The sequence below is a fragment of the Ovis aries genome, chromosome 12 (assembly GCF_016772045.2).
Source record: "Ovis aries strain OAR_USU_Benz2616 breed Rambouillet chromosome 12, ARS-UI_Ramb_v3.0, whole genome shotgun sequence".
Taxonomy (NCBI): domain Eukaryota; kingdom Metazoa; phylum Chordata; class Mammalia; order Artiodactyla; family Bovidae; genus Ovis; species Ovis aries.
This window is the reverse complement of record NC_056065.1, coordinates 50,152,032-50,174,119: the sequence shown is the minus strand read 5'-3', so window position 1 is coordinate 50,174,119 and position 22,088 is coordinate 50,152,032. Positions and strand designations below refer to the sequence as shown.

Sequence of the window (22,088 nt, the reverse complement as noted above, 5' to 3'; positions counted from 1 at the left end):
CTCCAGTGGATTTTCGCGACCCAGGAATTGAACCAGGGTCTCCTGCATTGCAGATGGATTCTTTACCAACTGAGCTATCAGTGAAGCCCATATTAAAGCTAAAAATTCACACAGGTGACATTTCAACAGCTACATGTGGCTACCATATTATATAACACAGACTACAAAATATCTCCATCTCTGAAAAAAATTCCACTTTTCAAAGCTCATTGAAACTACAGATATTAAAAGCAAAGTCAAAAAACTTTTGCCTGTGATAGGCAAATCTACCACTCTCAGGAGCAGAGGTTTTCCCCTTCTATAGCTACTACATAATTCCATGTTACCAAATGGTTAGAATTGTTCACCCCTTGAATCTCAGCAGCACCCCAGCAACTCCAGGCGCTCTCCTTGTCCAGCCAGCATCACCTCAATCTGTGAGTACATATTCAGACCAGACGAGATGCTGCTGTAAAGCTGAAGAGCAGTGCACAGCTTAGCCTTTTCCTGAATATATCGTGTTTTAACTTATGAGAAATGTATGCAGTCAATTCCCATATCTCAAGAAATTGTACAGAGAATATGACAGTCTGTTACTGACTCAAAAGCACATTTTAAATGCCAGGTCAATTAGTGTCCAGCCTCGAGTCCATCAGTTCCCAGGAAGGCTCCGTGCCCCTTCTGTTACCTCTCAAATCTACAGCAGCCACCCCCAAGCCCACCCCTCAGCAGTTAAGCCACCTGAAGCCTTCCCAGCAGCCCCTCGTCCACTCTCAAGAAAACTGCCTGCAATTCAGGTCTCCTCAACCTGGCTGTGTGGCACAGGTGCTCACAGCACTCCTCTAACCCGCCCGAGTCTCAGGCTTACAGATGGACTGACGGATACTTTCAGGAGGTCTGACTCAGTCATGTCCAAGAACTAACCCTCTCACACAAACAGCCCCAAACAGGTGCACCCTCTACTTCCAGCCTGCACTAGGGGAGGGTAAGAGACAGGGCCTCACAACTCGGCACCGAGAGGCAGTATCTGTGCTCAATCAACATGACCAAAAGTAACACTGGTGGCCAGCAAGAGCCTCTCTAAGGAGCTGCCACTCAGGCTGAGAACTAAAGGATCAAGGACTCAGTAATGAAAACAGCAAAAGGAAGGAGACGTCAGGTGGACAAGCAGGCAGATCAGCCTGGAGGTCTGAAAGGCTGGAGTAGAGATACAAATTTAAGAATCATCGAAACTCTGAGTAAATAGCATTTAAAACAGACAACAACAGATGGGAAAGGCCATGATCACCTAAGGACAACTCCCAAGAACAGAGAGAAACCTGGACTCAGGATGGAGAAAGACCAGGGCACTGAGGGTATGCAGACCACATTGGTCACCGGCCAGAGAGGAACCTCTGAAGGCAATCAAGGACAAACAAGACAGCAGGAGGAGAACCAGGAACCAAGAGAAGAGTGTGATGGGCAGAACATGATGAAAACAGAACATGCCCATTTCAGGGCTCTTTCCTCACTGTGTGGGGGGCGTGGCACACACGGAGAATGGAAGAGAGCTGGGCAGGGACTCTCCAGGGTCTCCATCCTCTGAGACCATCCTGGACTGAAAAGCCCAGCTCTGTTCCTCAACTTTGGTTCCATGAGACACCCAGAATCCTGATAAGACATTTATCTTTCCTACCTAAGTTCTCTCTATTGGTTTCTTCAATCTGCAACTAATTCTCTTTATAAGCTCAGCCATGAAAGGAAGGGAAAGACGTGGGCCACTGGGAACGAGGAAGGCAAGGGGAACAGGCCTGGGAGGAAGCTCCAGGTAACTGAAACGGGTTGAAGAGAGGCCCTCAAATATTCTTGTCCACCTGAAACCTACGAAAGTGACTTATTTGGGAAAAAAAGGTCTTTGCAGGCATAATTAGTTTTAACTCACAATGAGGTCACATTGGATTAGTCCCTCATCCAATGACTGGTGTTCTTACAAGAGCAGAGAGAGATTGAGAGAGAAGGCCATGTGAAAGAGGCAGAAACTGGATCGCCAACAACCACCCAAAGCCAGAAAGAGGCATCCAAGGGAGGTGTCCTGCCAACACCTGGATTTCAGACTTCCAGCCTTTTAAACTCTGAGAGAACACATTTCTGCTGGCTTAGCCCCTCAGTCTGTGGTAATGTTAATGTAGCCCCAGGAAACTAACATTTCAGAGCCAAACAGAAGAACCCCTGAAAACCTTATGTGAGACAGCATCCACAAAGACAGAAAGAGAGAGCAGAGGTCAGCTTGGAGAAGTGCGTGAGCAGAGGAAGGCAAACGAGGCAGAGGTCACGGGCAGGGGTGGAGAGGAAGCGGACGCACCAGTGCTCGCACCACACTGGGCCCAGGGTGAGCTCCAATGTGCACCACCTCAGTTCATCCTCACCACCATCCTGGAGACAGGCAAATCGGGAGATGAACTAAGTAACCTGCTTACGGCCTTGAAGCTCAGACCGCAGAGCCAGGATGCCCAGTTCATGAGCACAGGGAAGCCAGGAAGGAAGCAACACCATCAACAGCTGTGCAGTTAATAGTCATGTTCTCAAAGATGACCTTCAGAAATACACGTAATATGCTAACAAAACAGCAGAATTTAAAAATCTAAGTATATAGTGTGACCTCCAATCTGGGGAGGTATCTCTGGACACATGTGCACGAGCAATACAAAAGACTAAAGGGAAATACAACAATATTACAAGGTTATTTCTAGATAGGTCAATGATTGATTTTCCCCTCATTTTTATAATCCTAATTTTGTATAACAAACAACTAAACATTTTTATTATTTACATACAAAATTTAAAGATAAAAACTGGATACAATAAAATGGACTTGCTGAAAGGACATTTTTATAAAAATAACAATGCTGGTGGCTTAGAGGGAACAGGAACAGGCCCTCGAAGGAGGTCAGGAGGGACGGAGGAACTGAGGTGGTGGAGATAGACTGCCTGTCCAGGGAGTTTAATTTTAAATAGAGGGGAAAAAAGGAGAATAGTGGCTGAAGACAAGATACCAAGATTAACTGGGAGATTGAGTTATATAAGACTTATTAGTCACATTTGAAGGTAGAACAGAAAGAGCCTCTGAAGAAGAAACTAAAGATAAAAGTGTAGGTGAGCACGTCCTCAAGTGGAAGAACCTTCCCTTTAATAAATCTATGAAGGAGGCAGAGGCAGACACAGAAGTCCTAAGAGGTGGGAGACTGGAGAGGCATGCACGCTAGATGGTCCACGGTGTAACAGGTAAGAGCTCTGGAGGCAAATAACTGACATTCAGTTATTTGGGTTCAGCAGATTCCTAGCTGTGACTCTGGCCAATTACCTAATTTCCCCAACAGGTTTAGCCATCTGTGAAAAGGGTCTACTCACAGGACCAGGCTCAGAACTGATGAGTGGATCAGAGTGCAATATCATCAAGGTCTTAGCATGGCATCTAGCTAACAGAGGAGGTGCCTAACAAGCATGAGCTAACAGCACTGGTCATCTGCAAAATGCAAGTTCATCTACTGCCAAGGGAACTGCAGGTGGAGGACGGAAGGGCCATGGTTTGAAGTACTTTATTTCAACAGGGTTATCTTCAACCACCTCTTCCAACACATTTTATATATAGGAACATCTACGGCCAATGGAGAGTAACTTCAATTTCCCAAGCCTTCATTTCAGTTCCTAGCTCAGTCCTGTCTCAGGGCTTCTCCCTTTGTCCAGATATCTGCCTGGCTCATCCCCTAACCTCCTCCTGCACTCGACCTCAAACGTTTCCACAATCCTTTTCTTTTTTAAAACAATATTTATTTATTTGGCTGCACTGGGTCTTGGTTGTGGCATGCAGGATCTAATTCCCTGACCAGAGATTGTACTGAGGGCGCCTGCTATGGGACCCCGCAGTCTTAGCCACTGGACCACCAGAGAAGTCCCGCTGCTGCTGCTGCTGCTGCTGAGTCGCTTCAGTTGCGTCCGACTCTGTGTGACCCCAGAGACGGCAGCCCACCAGGCTCCCCCGACCCCGGGATCCTCCAGGCAAGAACACTGGAGTGGGTTGCCATTTCCTTCTCCAATGCGTGAAAGTGAGAAGTGAAAGGGAAGTCACCCAGTACTGTCCGATTCTTAGCGACCCCATGGACTGCAGCCTACCAGGCTCCTCCATCCATGGGATTTTCCAGGCAAGAGTACTGGAGTGGGGTGCCATTGCCTTCTCCAAGAGAAGCCCCTCTACCACCTTTTAAAATGAAATCCCAGCCATCTCTGAAGCCCTACCCTAATTTCTTTTCAGCACCTTTTCCTTTTCCTGCTCACCAGTGCCATCAAACAGATACTTCCCTCGTGGTCCAGTGGTTAAGACTGCGCTTCCACTGCAGAAGGCAAAGGTTCAGTCCATGGTCAGAGAACAAAGATCCCACATGCCACACAGCACAGTCAGAAAAGAAAACATAGTAAAATTAATCCCCTTCCTTTAGAGCCTCCCCCTACCCCACTGCCACTCACTGGCCCTGGGAAGTCCTGACCACTGAACCCTCGATGACTTCTCATTCCCAGCCAAACCTGGTTCTCTGATACTTCCCTCCCCCATTCTCAGAGATGCTCACAGAACTGACACTGCTATGATGTTCTTCCAACTCTTTCCACTCCTCTGAGCAGCTTTTCCTCTGCTCATCCTGCTACACCCAAGCTGCACCCATTGGTCTTCAACCTTTAGAGAATCTCCAGGTGGTTCTTCTCCCCGGGAAAAGGCACAACCCTTCACTTGTAAGGACACATCAGGCCAGGGTGCCTGTCTCCAGAGAAGGGCCTCACTGGTTCCCGTAGGCACCTGGCCAAGGCCCTCAAGCGGTCCTGGAGGGTAAGCACTGCACTCCTCTCTCCCATCATGCTGCTCGGAGGCTGAGGCTCAGGCTCCCTGTATGTTCTTCATTACTGAGGACCCCAGGGGCTCTTGTTTACATAGGTTATATCTACGGGTATTTACTATATTAGAAACTAAAGCAGAGACTTTCTAAAAACGTTCAATAAGCATACTGACTGTTACCATAAACAATATTTTTACAAAATATAACCAGAAAAATAACTTGGAGAGAAGAGTAATAACATTGTACATACCAGCAGAGCTGTTAAGTGTCTGCCTGGGGGGAGCAGAGGGGATGGGGCGGGGAGGGAGCGGGTCAATCTGGGGCCGAACTTTGTCCAGTTGAAGGTGACGAATATTCTCACACAAATACATAGTAGAAAAAGGGAGTGATTTAACAGCCTTTTCAAATAAATGTCAACAGTCTTTGATACTACATCAAAACTTGACAAGTGCTAACTTTCTTAAAGTTCTGATGCGGAACCTGAAACCCTGTCAGTTAACTGTTTACACTGTTACATCAAACACCAGGGGCCTCACTCCACTCTGATGCTTTGAATGGATCTTTTACCTATGCCTGAGTTCCCAGCATCAAGCACGGGCCATTGGAAAACATCACCTCCCTGAGTTAAGTAGATCTTCCCAACGTTGACACATTTTATTATATAACATTAAAAAAGAAACATTCCCTTAACATCTCCACCTATCTTGAAAGAAAAGTACCAGGAAGCTGTCAAGCTCATGGTAGCAGAATTAAGTTTTCCAAAATTCAAATTTCCATCTGAAAGCTCAAATTTTATCACTGCCAACAATAACGTCAGTTATTTTCCTTGAAGTATCTGGTTCACTTCATTCGTTTTTAAGAAAATATCTGCCATATTCCCCTGTCTAAACAGTCATCATTTTCTGTCGGCTGTTCTTTCAACTCAAGTAATGGCATAGCTGCTGTCCAGACTCTCATACGTTAAGATGCTACATAAGAATTAGTGCTTTATGCTGACTTCCCATTTTGTCACACAGACCAGTAAAAAGATGAGTACTCAGGTTGCAGTTTAATAAAATTGATTTTTATTGCTTCATCAAAGACATTAAATTGGATTTTTTTTAATGACAAGTTCACAGTGGTGAAGAATATTATGACTACAATAACCACCAAGAACTTCCAGATGTACAAGCTATATTTAGAAAAGGCAGAGGAACCAGAGGTCAAATTGCCAACATCCGCTGGATCCTAGAAACAGCTAGAGAATTCCAGAAAAACATCTACTTATGCTTCACTGACTACATTAAAGCCTTTGACCGTAGATCACAATAAAGTCTGGAACATTCTTCAAGAGATGGGAGTATCAGACCACCTTACCTACCTGCTATGAAACCTATATGCACATCAAGAAGCATATGTAACAATGGACTGGTTTAAAATTGGGGAACGAGTAGGTCAAGACTGTGAATTGTCACCCTGCTTATTTAACCTATATGCATAGTACATCATGTGACATGTCGGGCTAGAGGAAGCACAAGCTGGAATCTCAGCATACCTGGGAGAAATATCAATAACCTCAGATATGCAGATGACACCACCCTTACAGCATAAATCGAAGAGGAACTAAAAAGCCTCCTGTGAAAGTGAAAGAGGAGAGTGAAAAAGCTGGCTTAAAGCTCAACATTAGAAAAATGAAGATCATGGCATCCAGTCCCATCACTTCACGGCAAGTAGATGGAGAAAAAATGGAAACTGACAGACTATTTTCTTGGGCTCCAAAATCACTGTGGACAGTGACTGCAGCCATGAAATTAAAGGATGCTTGCTCCTTGGAAGAAAAGTAATGACAAACCTAGACAGCATATTCAAAGGAAGAGCCATCACTTTGCCTACAAAGGTCCGTATAGCCAAAGCTATGATTTTTTCCAGTAGTCATGTATGGATGTGAGAGCTGGACAATAAAAAAGGCTGAGCACTGAAGAATTGATGCCTTTGAACTGTGGTGCTAGAGAAGACTCTTGAGAGTTCCTTGGACAGCAAGGAGATCAAACCAGTCCATCCTAAAGGAAATCAGTCCTGAATATTCACTGGAAGGATTGATGCTAAAGCTGAAGCTTCAATATTTTGGCCACCAGATCTGAAGAGCCGACTCATTGGAAAAGACCCTGATGCTGGGAAAGATTGAAGGCAGGAGGAAAAGAGAACAACAGAGGGTCAGATGGTTGGATGGCATCATTGACTCAGTGGACATGACTTTGAGCAAACTCAGGAAGATGGTGATGGCTAGGGAAGCCTGGCACGCTGCAGTCCATGGGGTCGCAAAGAGTTGAACAAAACTGAGCAACTGAACAACAACAAAAACCACTGTAAATGGCTTGTTATCACAGCCCTGATTTGTGCTGCAGAACCAGCAGTGTCAACCACCACTGCTTTTGTACCATCAGTGGGAATGTCAACACAGTGAAAGTCAAATGACATCTTAGTATGATCCTGACAGTGAAAGTGTTAGTTGCTCAGTCCTGTTCAACTCTTCGTGACCCCATGGACTGTAGCCCTCCAGGCTCTTCTGTCCATGGGATTCTCCAGGCAAGAATACTGGAGTGGGTTGCCATTTCCTTCTCCAGGGGATCTTTCTGACTCAGGGATTGAACCTGGGTCTCCCACACTGCAGGCAGATTCTTTACTGTCTGAGCCACTAGGGAAGCTCAGATCATGACACTATCTTGGACCTAATGAGTCCGAGTCCACAGATGGTACTCCTCAGACCCCTCACTCTAAGTAATGGTGACACCCAAGACTTCAACCACCATCTAAATACTAACAATTCATTCAGACCACTCCTCCAGGGCTCCACATTCACAAGTAACAAAAGTCAATAGTTCGACAAACACTTCAGGGTTTCAGAGAATGGTAATACTGCAGTTGACAGGCACCCAAAGTGCCTGTCTTCATGGAGCTTAGAACTAGTGGGCAGATCAACAGATTAGGGGGACAGAGCAAGGGAAGACAGAGATTAATGGGAGTGAAGAATGGCCTCTAAGGAGGGGATACGGGTACAAACACCTTAATGAAGGGAGTGGAGGGTACCAACAAACCTCCACAAGAGCTTTGCAAAGAGGAGTAGAAAGAATAAGAGCTGGTGTGTTCTGATGCAGAATATGGGAAAGTCTCCTGGGGTCCTCAAAACCTAGGTGCAAAGTTCAGTGTATCTTCTCAGCAAACCACTGCTCATTTCAGTAAATGCAAGACGGCCACCCAGATATCCAGGACAGAAACCTGTACTCACTCTTCCCTTCTGACCTTCCACTAAGTCATCAAGGCATCTCAGTCACCAGCTACCAGCTTTTCAACCCTGACCCAGACCCTCTTCCTTTCTATAGTATCCCATCTGAAATCTGACCTGTCTTCCTCCTTCCTCTGAGCATGCTCCAAGTTCAAGTACCAAGTGACTCATTCCTGATCAGGTAAATCGTCTTAAAACCCTTTGAAAGCTTCATAGAGCCCTCAAGGTAAAGGTGCAAATTCTTTACCAAGGCTTTGACCTCTTAGGTGTCCATTTCTCACCACTCTCCAGCCCTGTGGAACTTATGTCCCTGGATGAATCATGTTTTTTCATTCCATAATTTTACTGAGCACCTATCCTGCAATACAGGCTTCCCTTGTGGCTCAGCTGGTAAAGAATCTGCCTGCAACACAGGAGACCAGGGTTCGATCCCTGGGTTGGGAAGATCCCCTGGAGAAGGAAAAGGCTACCCACTCCAGTACTCTGGCCTGGAGAATTCCACGGACTGTACAGCCCATGGGGTCGCAAAGAGTTGGACATGACTGAGCAACTTTCACTTCACTTCGTATCTTGCAATACAGGGCTTCCCAGGTGACGCAGTGGTAAAGAACATGTCTGCCAGTGTAGGAGATGCAACAGATGTGGGTTCGATCCCTGTGTTGGAAAGATCCCCTAGAGAAGGAAATGACAACCTACTCCAGTATTCTTGCCTCGAAAATCCCATGGACAGTAGAGCCTGGCAGGCTCTTGGGGTCCAAAGAGCCAGACATGACTTAGTGATTAAACAACATCTTGCACTACATGGTTCTAGATGCTGGAGGCAGTGAGTGAAGGAGGCCAACTGGGTGCATGAAAAACACGGTCCATCTCCTCACCCTAGAACACTCTTTCCTTCCCATTCACGCACCAGGCAGGCTCCAACTGAAGAATCCATCCAGTCTCAACATTTTCCAGCAAACCTGCAAGATGGCGGCAGCCCTGCTGCTGCTCCAGCCCCTCGCCTACCTGCCTGCCCCCTGGGAGCTGTCAGCTATGGCTTGGCATTCACACGGGACTGCAGTTGATTCTTATGAAAATCCCTGAAACCTGGAGTCCCCTGGCAAGACATCTAAAAATGTTGGAACCGGATGGGTGGGGCTCCAGCATGTAGTGATGAAATGAAAATACAGATTAAAGCGGGTGAAAAGAGAAAGATAGTGAACACCAGGTTTAAAATATTTGGCTGTGGTTCTGCCACTCCTAGCAGCTAGTCAGCCCCTGAATGAGTGAAGGGGAAGATGGTGGAGGAAGCCTCGACCATGAAGAACACAGATACTGCCAAGGAACTCTGCCTTCTGCCTGTGAAACTGCACTACTCCACACTGGCTAGAGAGGTCATCAAGGCTGCTCTGGCTGACTACGAACTCAAACAAGAAAGAAGAGGACAAGAAGAAATAAGCCCTTGGGGAAGCCTCCTGCAGGTCACATGGGGTGCTCCCCACTCCCACTCTGCAGTCCCTTGCACGTAGGTGTTCAGAAGCCCTAGCACTGAAACCAGAGATGCAGGGCCTGGACAGCACCTTATGCTCACGCTGACTCTAGTGCAAGAGACACAGTGAGCTTCAAGTCTGCACAGTCATGAAGCGCACAACCATCTAGTGTTCCTGAATCCATTTGGGGGAAGACTAGCAGGAGAATGCTTTGGTAAGACTATTTGATAAAACTGAGCAAATATATAACACAGGGCTGAATATATGTAATAAATCAAGAAATATAAGACTTTCCCCAAAGCAAACATTCTCCCTAGAAAGCCATCGCTAAACTCTTAAGTAAGTTAGGTGCTCCTGTGATCCATCTCTGTTTTTCACTTTGTAACATAAAGCCCTGGGCCACGCCCATTCTACAACAATTTACACTCAGTAAGGAGCAGTGAAGGTGCTGAATAAAACACAAATTTCAAGTTATGGTACTTTTGAGAACACAGAAAAATATTTCATTGCCACTAGTTGACAAATTAAGGGATGCCAAATAATTTGGCATCATAAACGGAGGGGGGGAGTGAGAGCTTTAAAAATAATCGTTTTACCAATTTCAAAATAAATTATATGATCAAAATTACCCTTTAAAGGTAAAAGAAAGCCTTTTGAACAAAACGAAACCACACAAAGCTATTCATATGATGCACAGAGAACCAGTGGTGGCCAGAAAGAGGCAAGGGGCAAAATAAGTGAAGGGGATTAAGAGGTACAAAGAGGTTATGTAATAAACAAGCTGCAGGGGCATAATACACAGAGTAAGAAATATGGTCAATACGGGAATTCCCTGGCAGTCCCATGGTTAAGATTCCAAGAGGCGGGGGTCAGGAAATTAATATTCCACCTGCTGAGCCATGCCCGTGGCCAAAAAAGAAAAAAAACTGTTACAAAGCAAGGTCAACAACAACTGAAATGGTGCTCCCAGCACAGAGAACTGCCAGTCAAGCAGTGCTCCAAGTGCTGCACTGCACTCCTTACAACCACCCTAGAAAGGAGGGCTTGTGTGCCTGCTTCACACACAAGGACACAGGTACATGCAAGTCAAAATCAAATCCAAACCAGCAAGTTACAGAGCTGAGTTCTAACTCAGACAGTCTCAGTCCTTTGAGAAATGAGTGTATTTCCTTCTGTCCCTGAAATTCAGGTATCTTAAAGTTCCTATAACAATTTTTTTTGGAAACCTATCGTAGAAACTTTAATACTCTCATGTCTAGTTAGAAGTGTTCCGAATTTTTAAAAATATTTATTTGGCTGTGCCAGGTGTTAGTTGCGGCAGAGAGGATCTTTACTTGCAGTATGGGAACTGCTAATTGTGGCAAATGGAATCTAGTTCCCTGACCACAGATGGCCCTGCATTGGGAGCGTGGAGTTTTAGCCAGTGGACCACCAGGGAAGGCCCCAGATTTTTTTAAAGCTTTACCAACACTTGGACAGGTAGTCAAGAGAATCTGTAATCTGCATCGGGAATATATTTTACAGTTGCCACAGGACTGAGTCAGAAGACAGACAAGCACAGACGTAACAACCCACAAGTAAACAAGAATATATTCGACCAAATCCCTTAGTATTCTAGTCCAGAGAGGTTAAAGAACAGCTTTGCCCCCTTGATAAAATACAGTATTAAGCTTGGAGCAGGAATTCCCTGGCAGTTCAGTGGATGGGACTCCTGGGCCCGGGTTCAATCCCTAGTCAGGGAACTAAGATCCTGCAAGCCACAAGGTGGCCAAAAAACAAAGGGGTATCCCTCGGCCAACTGATTATTCAATTGTAAACTTTTATCAATGGCAATATGGATTCAACTGGATAATCTCTTTGAATTATTATTTTAGATAATCTTAACTTGGTCTTTTTAATCAGTGAGTTTTTAGAAATAGTTTTTTCCCCAGAAAGTTTATTTATTCAAATAAGGGAATCCTCAAGTTTCTAAAAGAAAGAAAAGAAAGCAACATTGCTCTATGAAACAGGAAGCTTTTCTATCATTGGTAGTGAGCAGTAATTTCCATCGATAACTGCGGCACCTAACGACAGACACTGCCAAAAGAACAAGGGGGCTAAAAGGTTTTAAATGCTATTAGCATTCCTCTAATCCACTGACCAATTCAAGTGTCTACAGAATTGCCTGTATTTCTTAAATAAGAGTTTAAGTCTGGAACAAAATCCGTAGCTCTAAAAAGAAGTGGGACTCCATTCTCTTCCTGAAGAGTCAATGTGCTATTGCATTACTCAATACACAGCCACTCTCTCCATGTATATTTGGACCTATTTGGACCGTGTCTTCTTCCCAGTAATGTTGCACAATCAGTTTTGTAAATTACTTCTCTGATATCAGTTTCAATTTCAATTTCTTTTTACCCCCTCATTCTCTGTTTACTACACCACTCACTCAACTGAACTGCCTGCTTCATAAATTCTCAAACCACTCTTACCTACAAATCCAAACCTGAGATCAGAATTCACACCAATATTAAAAAATTCAGAGTCTGACTCTTTGCGACCCCATGAACTGTAGTCCACCAGGCTCCTCTATCCATGGAATTCTCCAGGCAAGAATACCCGGGTGGGTTGCCATCTCCTTCTCCAGGAGATCTTCCTGACCCAGGGAAGCATGGAGACCCAGGTCTCCCACACGGCAGGCAGACTCTACTGACTGACCCACCAGGGAAGCCTAAAAAATTCTAAAATTTGTCTCTTCAATGCTTTATTAGACTCATGCTAAATAAGGCTTTTAAAATAATATGGCATGCCATATGGTCAAGCCCAGATAATAAAATTGAGAATATCTATTACCAATCCACTAATGCTAAAAGCCAAAGTCTGTAGACAGTAAGAACTTAATCCCATTTAGAAACCAACATGAGCCAAATCTTCTGGGCACAGAAAAAAGCAATCTAATGAAGACACTACAATAAATGCCAATGCTGCATGTCAACATTATTCATTAAGGTGCTCGCTAAAAAGACAACTGATGGTAGGCAAGTCTACATAAAGACCCCTCTCAAAGGTATTTTTAGAAATACAACTTTTCCAATCAAGCTAAAGGATAAAAGACAGAACATTTTAGCAAAATAAAAGGTAACAGAACAAAACTTTGAGAAATAAATGAACTCCTCATAGAATCAGTGCACTTCTCATGTGATCAATATAAGACCTAGGTGATCCAAGCTTTGAAATCAAAGTCGCTAAGCATGAAAAAGTCTTGACAATCTTTCAAATCTCTTCTGAGATTAAAATGAAATCTGAGGAAATTTACTTGAACTCCTCCCAAAACAGAAGTAACTCAAGACATCAAAGAGAAATCCTTATTAAGGTCTCACTAAAGAGGACATTCCTCTTAGTACTTGCCAGATAATATAAATATAGCTCTCTCGTAAACTCAGGTAACATACAAGCAGAATGGTTCCTACCTGGCGGGTGTTTTCATTTAATAAAGTGTCACTTCTGAAGCAAAACTGAACCAGAGTTGAACGATATTCTCTATTACCATACTCTTGCTCCATTTCTGCAGAAGAGAGGCAGGCCTAACACGCGCCCCCAAGCAGGAGAATTGGGAATGAGCCGCAGGCACAACCATAAAACTCTACTTTCCTCAACTCACACCTTCTCAAGAAAAACTTGTAGCAATCACAATGCCTGTGAAACCAGAGGCTTGGTGTGACAGAGGGAGTGAGTCCCGGGAGGAGAAAGGCCCTGCAGTCCCCTGGACAGCCTCAGAGCAGCTGGAAATCTTCCCCAACAGGATCCTGCCAGGGCAGCCTCTGACCCTTCCAGTTGCACTCCATTTCTGACAGCTCTGTCAGAAAGTTCAATCCGGCCAAAAGCTCCCGCCCTGTTCTGCAGTCTGGAGGTTCTCAGACCTGTTTCCATGTTGGTGGCAAGCAGCCCTGTCCCCAGCCACACACCCGTATTTGTAAGGAAGCAAAAAAGGAACTGACTGTTCGCTTTCTTTTTGCAATGTGTACCTTCCGGAAGAAATCCAGAACAGACCCTATCTATCTTAACAGGACTCAAACTGAAACCTTCCTTTGAAACAAGAACCCTGCTCCAAACCAAAAAAGACTACAGCCTCAAATTAGAAAACGAGAACTCAGGTAGAAATCTTAACGGCTAACAATGGTCTTCAGACCTTATCTAGGGTCTGGGGTTGAAGGAACTTCTCATAAAGCTAATACTTCCATTTATTTGCTTATCATGAAAAACAGCTATATATTTTTCCTAATAATCTCGTAGGCAACCGCTTAATCATTAAATATTACTTGAGATCACTGTGTTAAACACGTAGCAACATGGAAGTACAAAAAAACAAGGAAAAGGCCTCTAACCTAAACCAAAACTACAGATGAAAATATATACATCGTGTATGCATAAACTCAGTAATGTACTCTTTAACTGTAAATGTCCACCAACTTCCTTTGCCCAAATAAACACCCCTGTTTCCCCAAATAAACACATTCCTGTTTCCTTCAGGCCGTGAGTCTCCCAATCCTAACTCAAAAGGGTCCATGAAAAAGACACTAAGCACAGAAAGCTCCCGCTACTCAGGTATGCTAACTCGGTAATTTAAAGGACACTAGAAACGGGTGGACACCACTGGAGTCAAATAGCAATTCGCAAGGCAAAAAACAGGGTTTTCAAAGTCCGATGGCTCAGAGACCCCCTGGTGGAATCTTCAGCGCTCCCCACCCCTCTGGGGCCGAGGGGGACCCCGGGCGGCGCCCCCGGGCGGCGCCCCCGGAGCCCCGCGGCGCGGGCGGCGGCTGACAAAGGCCGCGCGGCGGACGCGCCATCTTGCCGGGCCGCCGAGGGCCATTCATTCCGCGCGGGGCGCGGGGGCCCGGCCGCCGCCCGCAGGCTGCACGCCGGCACCGGGGCTTCGGGCGGCCCCGCTCGGGCCGGGCGGCGACTGTGGGACCGGGGCTCGCGTTCGCTGGGCGCTTTGTCCGCCCCGCGCGCCCTAGGCACCGCTTCCTCATTTCTCCGCCGCGGCGACGCCGGCCTCTCTCCTCCAGCCTCCGAAAGGCCGCTTTTCTCGCAGCCCGTCCTCCCGTAACCAAGGATGGCGCCCACCGCCCAGCGCGGGACAGGCCTGCCGCCGCCTTTGTTCTCGGACCATTCGGCGCCCCTCCTCCGGGCCACCTCCCAGGCGCCGGCCGAGGGGCGCCGGCCCCAGACCCCCAAACCACTGAGTCTCCGGCCCCGCCCCCACCGCGGACCTCAGGACCCGGACCGCAAGCCTGCACCCAGGACCCCAGACCAGAGGCCCGGACCTGGACTCCAGACGCCGGCGCCCCAACTCCCAGCCCGGAGCCCAGGACCTCAGCCCCAGGCCCCGCCGAAGTCCGCGGGGTCCCCGCCGCCCCCGCCCCGAGGACCCCACCCGGGCGGGGCAGGAAGACTCGGCCAGGCAGCCGGGTGGGGGCGGGGAGGGTGGGGGCGGGGCGGCCCTGGCGGGCGGGCGACCGGGGGGCGATGGGGAGGGCTGGTGGTTGGGGAGATGATCAGGGCTAGGGGGGTCTGGGACGGGGGTCGCTTTTGGGGCTGGGGCCGTGGCGCTCACCTCGACGCCGCGTCCCGCCTGCCGCGCCCGCTCCCCGCCGCCTCAGCCGCCGCTCCGGGAGGTGGTCGCGCTCCGGCCGCTCCGCGGGCGCTGCGGGCAGGTGCGCCGGCGAAGCTCGGTCCGGTCGGTCCCGCGGCGGCTGCTCCACTCCTGCGCCCGCTCCCGCTCCCGCTCCCGCTGCCGCCGCCGCCGCCGCCTCCGTCCGCCCCTCAGACGCCTCCAGCCATCGGGATGGGCGCGGCGGCCCCTGCCCGCAGCCTCGGGAAACCCCACGGTCGCGTCACCGCGCACGCCGCGCGCGCACGCCCCGCTCGGCTGAGTCCCCGGCGCGCGCGCGCGCGCTCCGTCCCTGCGCCAGCCCCCCGCGCTCGTGCGCGAGCCGCTTAAAGGGGTAGCGCTGTATCCTCGCGGACCCTCCTTGGTAGCCTCCAAGTCAGAGCCGCCTCTCCCCGTGCCAGGCTCCGCTCCCCAGGGGCCGGAGCGCGGGGCACTGCGTAGGGTGGTCTGCCTGCTGCCGACTCGCTAGGCTCCCAGCCAGGTGGACTTAGATGAAGGACGCAGGACGGGAGCCTGCCACCGCATCCGGCGCTCAGCATCTGAACTCCTTTCCCCGTACACGCGCACGTAAAGCCCCGGGCGCTCCACATCTGCATTGTGCACCCCGCATACACACGAGCATACATACTCCCAGCCCATGCTGACCCACACCCACGCTGTGTCGGCCTCAGAGACGCCTGGCTTCAGCCTGCCTGCGGAGTGGGCCTCCTGCAGCCCAGGGTCAGGGCTGTCCTCAGAGGTGCCCGTGGGGCTCCAGTGAGCTGGGCAGGTGCAGGTAGTGTGGCTTCGGTAGTCAAGGTTCTGTCTGGAATGGCCACCTGAGCATGGAGGTGTGACCACGAGAACGAGAATGACTGACAGTAGGGACAGACTGTCTGCCCCTGCAAATGCGGGCGGCCGAGTTTGCCAGGGAGCTGAGAATCAAAGACCCCCTAGTGGGGGACGGGGAAGGAGGTCAGCTGTGAGCAGCCAGCAGTCTCTGGTGTCCTCAGACCCCTCCTGGATGTTTATGATTGGGGTTCTTATCCCACCAGCTTCCACCTTTCCATCTGACCTCTGCCTCCCCAATTCCAACAACGTCCTTCACTGCAAGAGCCTGAGGTCCCCACCCTAATCACCTCCTTGCAACCACATCAGCTCCCTGCCTGTAGCCCTCCCTGTGCTGCCCTCTCCTCCCCCTGGCCTGCACAGCAGAAGAACACCCAAGCAATGCAGTTGGCCCTATAAACCTCAAGGTGCCCTGTAGACCCTCCCTCCCCAGCCTCTTTCACAGCTGCAGCAGATGGTTTCCTTTTGTGTGTGAGCCTGTCTGTCTGTGGTGGCCCTGGACCCCAGCTTGGAGCCCATGCCTTCCCACCCACTCTGGGGCTGTGCCCCTTTTCGTCTCCCTCTCTCCACACACACACACACTGATTCATCCTACAAGCACACAGACATGTCTCCACTTTCCTTGGAGCCCTTCCTCAATTTCTGGCACAAGAAGCTCCAGGCTTGTCTCAGGTCCTCCCTGCCCCAGCCTTGACCTAACCTGTTCTCCAAGGGGCCCTGTTTCCTTCTGGTGGAGCAGGTATTTAGAAGCCTACATTCAAGCATGGGCTGTGCTTGCTGCTCCTGGAGTGCCATTGCTTCTGGTCCCCAACAGCGGACTAAGGAACATGTGCATGTAGAAGCATACATGTATATGTACACACACAGACCACCCCCTCACCGGGTAACAAATTTTCCATGCTCACCACCCCCTCGTCTGGGTGCTGACCAAAGCAGAGATGTGCACCCTGCTCAGCTGAACCAGAACTGAACATCAGCAGGATTGCTTCTCTGCTTCAAACCACTGGCAGCTCCTATTGCCCTTCTGTTCCATCCTCCTCACTGCCCAGCATCTGGCTCCTCTCTGCTCCTTAAGCACTCAGTCTCCACATTCCATCCTCTGGCCTTTGGTCCTTGTGGCTCTACCTGCCTGTGAGGGGCTCCCCCATAACCTGAAGTCCCCTAAGCAGAGCAGCTTCTCTCAGCCCGCCCTGGCCCCCCAGTGCTACTCTGGCTCCCGTGACCTCATGTGGTTCATGCCCAGGCTGCTTGCTTCTTGCCCTGCTCACCTGCTGAAAACAGGGCTGGACTCCCTTGCCTACTGCTCCACCTGTGTACCAGGGCGGGGGGCACACAGAGGGACCTCCAGAGGTGTTGATGAGTGGGGGAAGGCGTGTGGGCAACATGCTGTATTCCAGGCGAGGGTGACACGACTCAGAGTGAGGATGGGGTGGGGAGTGGGGGAGCGGGGAGAATCAGAATGGAGTGGTCACTGTGTCCAGAACAAGGGCTGGGGAGAGGAGACAGAAGCACTGCCCACTGCTCAAGAGGAGGAGAGGAAAAAAAAGTTATTTCCTGTTGGTCCAGTAGCTAGGACTCCACACTCCAAACGCAGGGGCACAGGTTCAATCCCTGGTCAGGGAACTAGATCCCACATGCTGGAACTGGGAGTTTACATGCTTCAGCTGAAGATCTGGCATGCTGCAATAACTAGATAAATATTAAAAATAAAAAGTAAATAGAATTATCAGGTGGCCCAGTGATTGGGACTCTGAGCTTTCACTGCTAAGAGCCTAGTCTGATCCCTGGTTAGTGAACTAAGATCCCGCATGTCTTCGCAGGTGGGTCCCAAGGCCCCAGACTTAGGATAAGAGAGGGACATCCCAGAGAGTCCAGTGGGGCTCATGCTGTCCCAACCTCTATGCTCACCTAAGTCCAGGGACTGAAAAGTAGAGAGGAGGGGCAGGGAAGGGAGAGGCGGAGGAGAAAGGGGTGGTGGCCGGAGGAGAGGGAGAGCGAGAAGGATGGGAGGGGGGGAGACAGCAGACGGAACTGGGCAGCGAGGTGAGTGGTCTCTACGGAGCCCACTCTGTGCTGCTGTGGGTATGGCAGGAAAACCCCCATCCTGTCAGCCTGGGTCCCTGCATGCCCATCTGAGGGCAGACCCAGGGCTCCCGTGTGGCAGGCCACCATCAGCCTGATCAGGCCCTTCCTCAGGGACATCAAGGCCACAGGGCAAGGCCACACATCAGGACACCAGGCCAGTGACTGCCCCAGCTGTCTGAAGTTTCGGGGTGCAGCCCTCTTGCCCCTGGATAATCTGTAGGTCTGCAGGGTGTGGCAGGGCCTTCCCTGGAACTTGCCCTTTGGCCAGGGCCTAGAGCCCTGTTTATGTGTTTATGGACCAGGTGTGAGGGGCAAAGTTGAGGGGAAGGCAGCAGGGAGGGGATGGGGCCACAGGGCCCTCATTCCCAAATTCCCTGCCCGGTCTCGTCTCCATCTGAAGCACACAGGCCTCAGAGCCCCCAGGCAGCAGGGCCCTGTGGCCCTGAAGATACATGCCCTGGGCCTTGATCAGCTCTCAGTGTCCCTGAGACCCTAGGGGTCTACAGGATGCTCTGGGGAACCTGCCCTCCCCGCCCACCCTCCATTCCTGCTGCACTGGCCTCTTGCAGTTTGGGGCCCCCACCCAGCCCTTCTCAGTGGGGCATAAACCGGGGCCCCTCTTGGAGAGCTCATGCCCAGCCAGGAGGCCAGGCTTCTCCTGACTTCCTGGAGACACTCCCTCCCTCTCTCTTGATAAGTGGCTTAGAGCCTAGCCTGTGGTCCCGAGTCCACTGCCACACCCGGTCAGCCATATCCGGCAAGGGCCAGGCCAGCTGGGCCCCAGTGCCTGGCTCAGAGCCCAGCTCCACTAAAACCTGGGGAGCACGAATGCATAATTCAGATGCCCTGGCCCCATCTGCTCTCCAGCAGGAAATGGTCTGACAGGAAAGTAGGTCTTTTAAAATCTGAATTATTCAAACAATCCGTGCACACGACCAGACTGCCCCCGGTGGGGCGGGGGCCCAGCTCCAAGCCTGGCTTTGCAGGTCCAGGGCTGCAGGGGCATCTCCCACTGGGTCTGTCTTGTCCTCCAGTAAGCAAGCTGGGGCCTGACCATGCCTCCCAGCTCTGGAAGACAGAAGATGAGGACAGGCTGTAGGGGGAGGGGGGTGGAATGTAGGTAATCCAGAAGAAGCCTAATTAGATCCTGCTGGTGTGCAGAGGTGGGGGCTGCTAGCAGAACAGGGTCAGGTGGGAAGGCAGCTCCCGCCCCTCTCTAGCTGAACTCACCGAGGGGAGCGCCCACTGGGTGCCAGGATGGCCTGATGTGGGATGGGTCTGCAGAAGGGTGTGCAGAGAGTAGGGGGCAGTTTTATGTGGGGTGGATGGTGGGAAGGGACAGTCAAGCAGACCCAACAACAGACAGACAGGGAGTGAGCCGCATGAGTGCCAAGGCCCCAGGGAAGGGTTGAGGCCCAAGGTGGGCATAGGATGGACCAGGTCATGGGCAGTGCACCCAGAAGTCTGACATGGTGGGCTGATTGCACCTCATCGGCCTTGGGGAAGGGCTGGTCATTGCCCTTTGGCTGCCAGCAGATCTTGGAGCACCCCTGGACCCTTCTCCTAGGCAGTGGAAGCAGTGCCTTCCTCTCCCAGGGCAGGACTTGCCCCTTCTCTTTGCCTCTTGTGACCTGACCTCTGAGCCTGGGACCCTCCTCATCAACTCCCTTTGCTAAAACACCAGACATCCTTGGTGGGGGCACCAAAACATGGGGGGCAGTGGGGAATTGGGAAGTGCCGCCTGGAGGGGGGCACCACGGGTGTGGGTGGCTTGCTCTTGGCTGGGCAACTGCATCTCAGAGGCATGCCCCCTTCCAAGTTCTGGAGCAGACACCCTAGGGAAGGCACCAGTGGCCTTCTTGCCACTCCCAGAGGGGGCTGTCCTGGGGGGCTGAGACCCAGGGGCAGTGCAGACCATCAGCTCCAGCAGATGCCCATGCTGCCTTCCCTGGGGAAGTAGAACAGGAGAGCCCACCCTCCTCCTTGGTTGTCTCCATAGCAGCTGCATCCAGTCAACCTGGGACTGTGCTTGTGGGGTTGGAAATCCTGGCCCCACAGATGGCTCTGGGGCCACAGCAAACCTCACAAGGGGCTCTTCAGTATCATTTGTGGAGGGAGTTGTCTTTGGTTGAATACTCAGGAAGCAAGATGCAACCATGAGTGGGGGTATAATCCCCACACATCCCCCCAGAAATGTGTGCACCCACAGGTATGCAAACAACACATGAGAGAGTTGGATCAGCCAGGACTCAGGGTAGGAAGAGGCAGAAGCTCAAATAGCTTATCTGGAAAGAGGCTCAGACCCTGAGCTTCAAGCTCAGCTAGGCTCAGGGAGACTCCTGCTGGGCTCCATCTCCGGAGCAGGGCCTCCTGCTTGAAGTGGGGATGTCTGCTGGGGCTGCCTCCCCACCACCCAGCTAAGCAGCCATGTATCCAGAGGCTCTGCAATGCCACTGCATGGACCCCAGAAAGGCCCTGAAAGGCCTCACTCAGATTTCATATGGCCCTGGAGGCAGGGGATGGAGGGCCCCTGGTCCTCTTGGGACAACATGCACACCGAGAAAAAGCGAATGCTGTCACCAGCAGGCGGAGGGCTGGTGGACAGGGGAAAACACAGGGAAAAAAGCAGGGTTTGGGCAATAGCTGAGACACTCATCAACCAAGCCATCATGGGAGGGCGGGCGGGTTCAAGGCCCACAAAGGCCCAGGTTCCGGCTCCTCCTGGCAGAGGCCAGGCAGCCCCAGCCTCTGGCCTGCTCCATCCTAAAACCGGATGCTGGGGGCAGAGCCTGGAGGGACAGGCTGGACAGGCTCTCACCTCCCCTGCTCGGCCTCCCCAGCCCCCACACCCCCGAAGTTATCTCCAGGGCCTCCCTGGCAGGCATCAAGGGTGTGCTCCTGCTGGCCCAGCCCCCAGTCCTGTTTCCTCTCCGGTCTGGGCGGCGCTCTTCGCAGGGAGGCCTCGATTCTTCTGCACTGGAGCTTCCCCAGCTGCCTGCAGAAGGCTGGGCAGTCACCCGCCCGGCCCTGGACCGCAGTTGCCAGAAATGCCTTAGCACACTCTGGGCCAGGATGGGAATTCTGAAACCAGGAGAGAAGAATTCAAACCAGGGGTTGAAGCAGAGACTGTGAGATCCTGAAAGAGCCCCAGGGTTGGAGTGGAGCACACACAGGCCCCGACACCCAAACAGATGAGAGAGGGGAGCCCAGACAGGCGCCAGAGAGGTGAGAGGAGAAGGAGACCTCAGTGTCCAGTGTGGGAGGGTAGGCCACGGGAGCCTAGTGGACGGGGAGGCCCGAGCGCAGTGAGGAGGTGTGGTGGCTCAGAGGCAGCCTCTGCCCCAGAGATTCCTTAGGGCTCTGAGCCCCCTGACTCCTTCCGGGCCCCCACCCTTCTTCCCAGCCTGGCAAGCCTCCTGTCCTCAGGTGCCATCTAGAGGCCTGGCCAGGTTCAGAGAGGGGTCCCTGAGGCCGAGAAGCTGGGACAGGCCCCTAGCTGGCCTGGCAGCACATACCCAGGTGGGCCGTCCCTGGCTCAAGCCCAAGCTTGACTGCCCCTAGAGGGGAGCGGCCCACAGACTGCCTGGCTCCCAGTTCCTGCTGCAGACAGGAGCGCAGGGGGTGGTGGCAGGGGAAACCAGTCCGGGGAAGTGGGAGTCTGCTGTCAGGACCACCAGGTTCGCCCTGTCTCCAGCTCCCCTCGCCTCCCTCTGCCAGGCCCTGCCTGGGGGAGGGTGCCCAGCTGTTCTGGGATTCCTCTCCCCGCAGGTGGTGCCCTGGGACTCAGCTCCGCCAGCACCTGCCAGGTAAACAGCTTGCACCTGCGGCACCAGTTCAAGCCCGAGGACGCCTGTGACCCCGTACTCCACAGGGCCCTCTCACCCCATCCTGAAGTCACATGATCCAGAGAAGCCATTCAGGGCCTCTTCCAGCAGGCGGGCAGCCAC

The 22,088-nt window shown here is 51.2% G+C and overlaps 1 protein-coding gene across 22 annotated transcripts in view; it reads right to left on the bottom strand.

The window, feature by feature from the left end:
* Window positions 1-15,420, bottom strand: part of GNB1 (G protein subunit beta 1) — a 75,928-nt gene extending 60,508 nt beyond the window's left edge. For 13 of the 22 annotated variants that reach the window (XM_060396566.1, XM_060396559.1, XM_060396565.1 and 10 more), the window contains exon 1: window positions 15,172-15,420. The gene's annotated coding sequence lies outside the window, so the exon portion shown is untranslated. Of the gene's footprint in view, window positions 1-14,827; window positions 14,956-15,171 lie in introns of those variants that run through there. The other 9 variants (XM_060396563.1, XM_042257397.2, XM_060396558.1 and 6 more) reach the window with 2 other exon arrangements.
* Window positions 15,421-22,088: the final 6,668 nt, after the last annotated feature.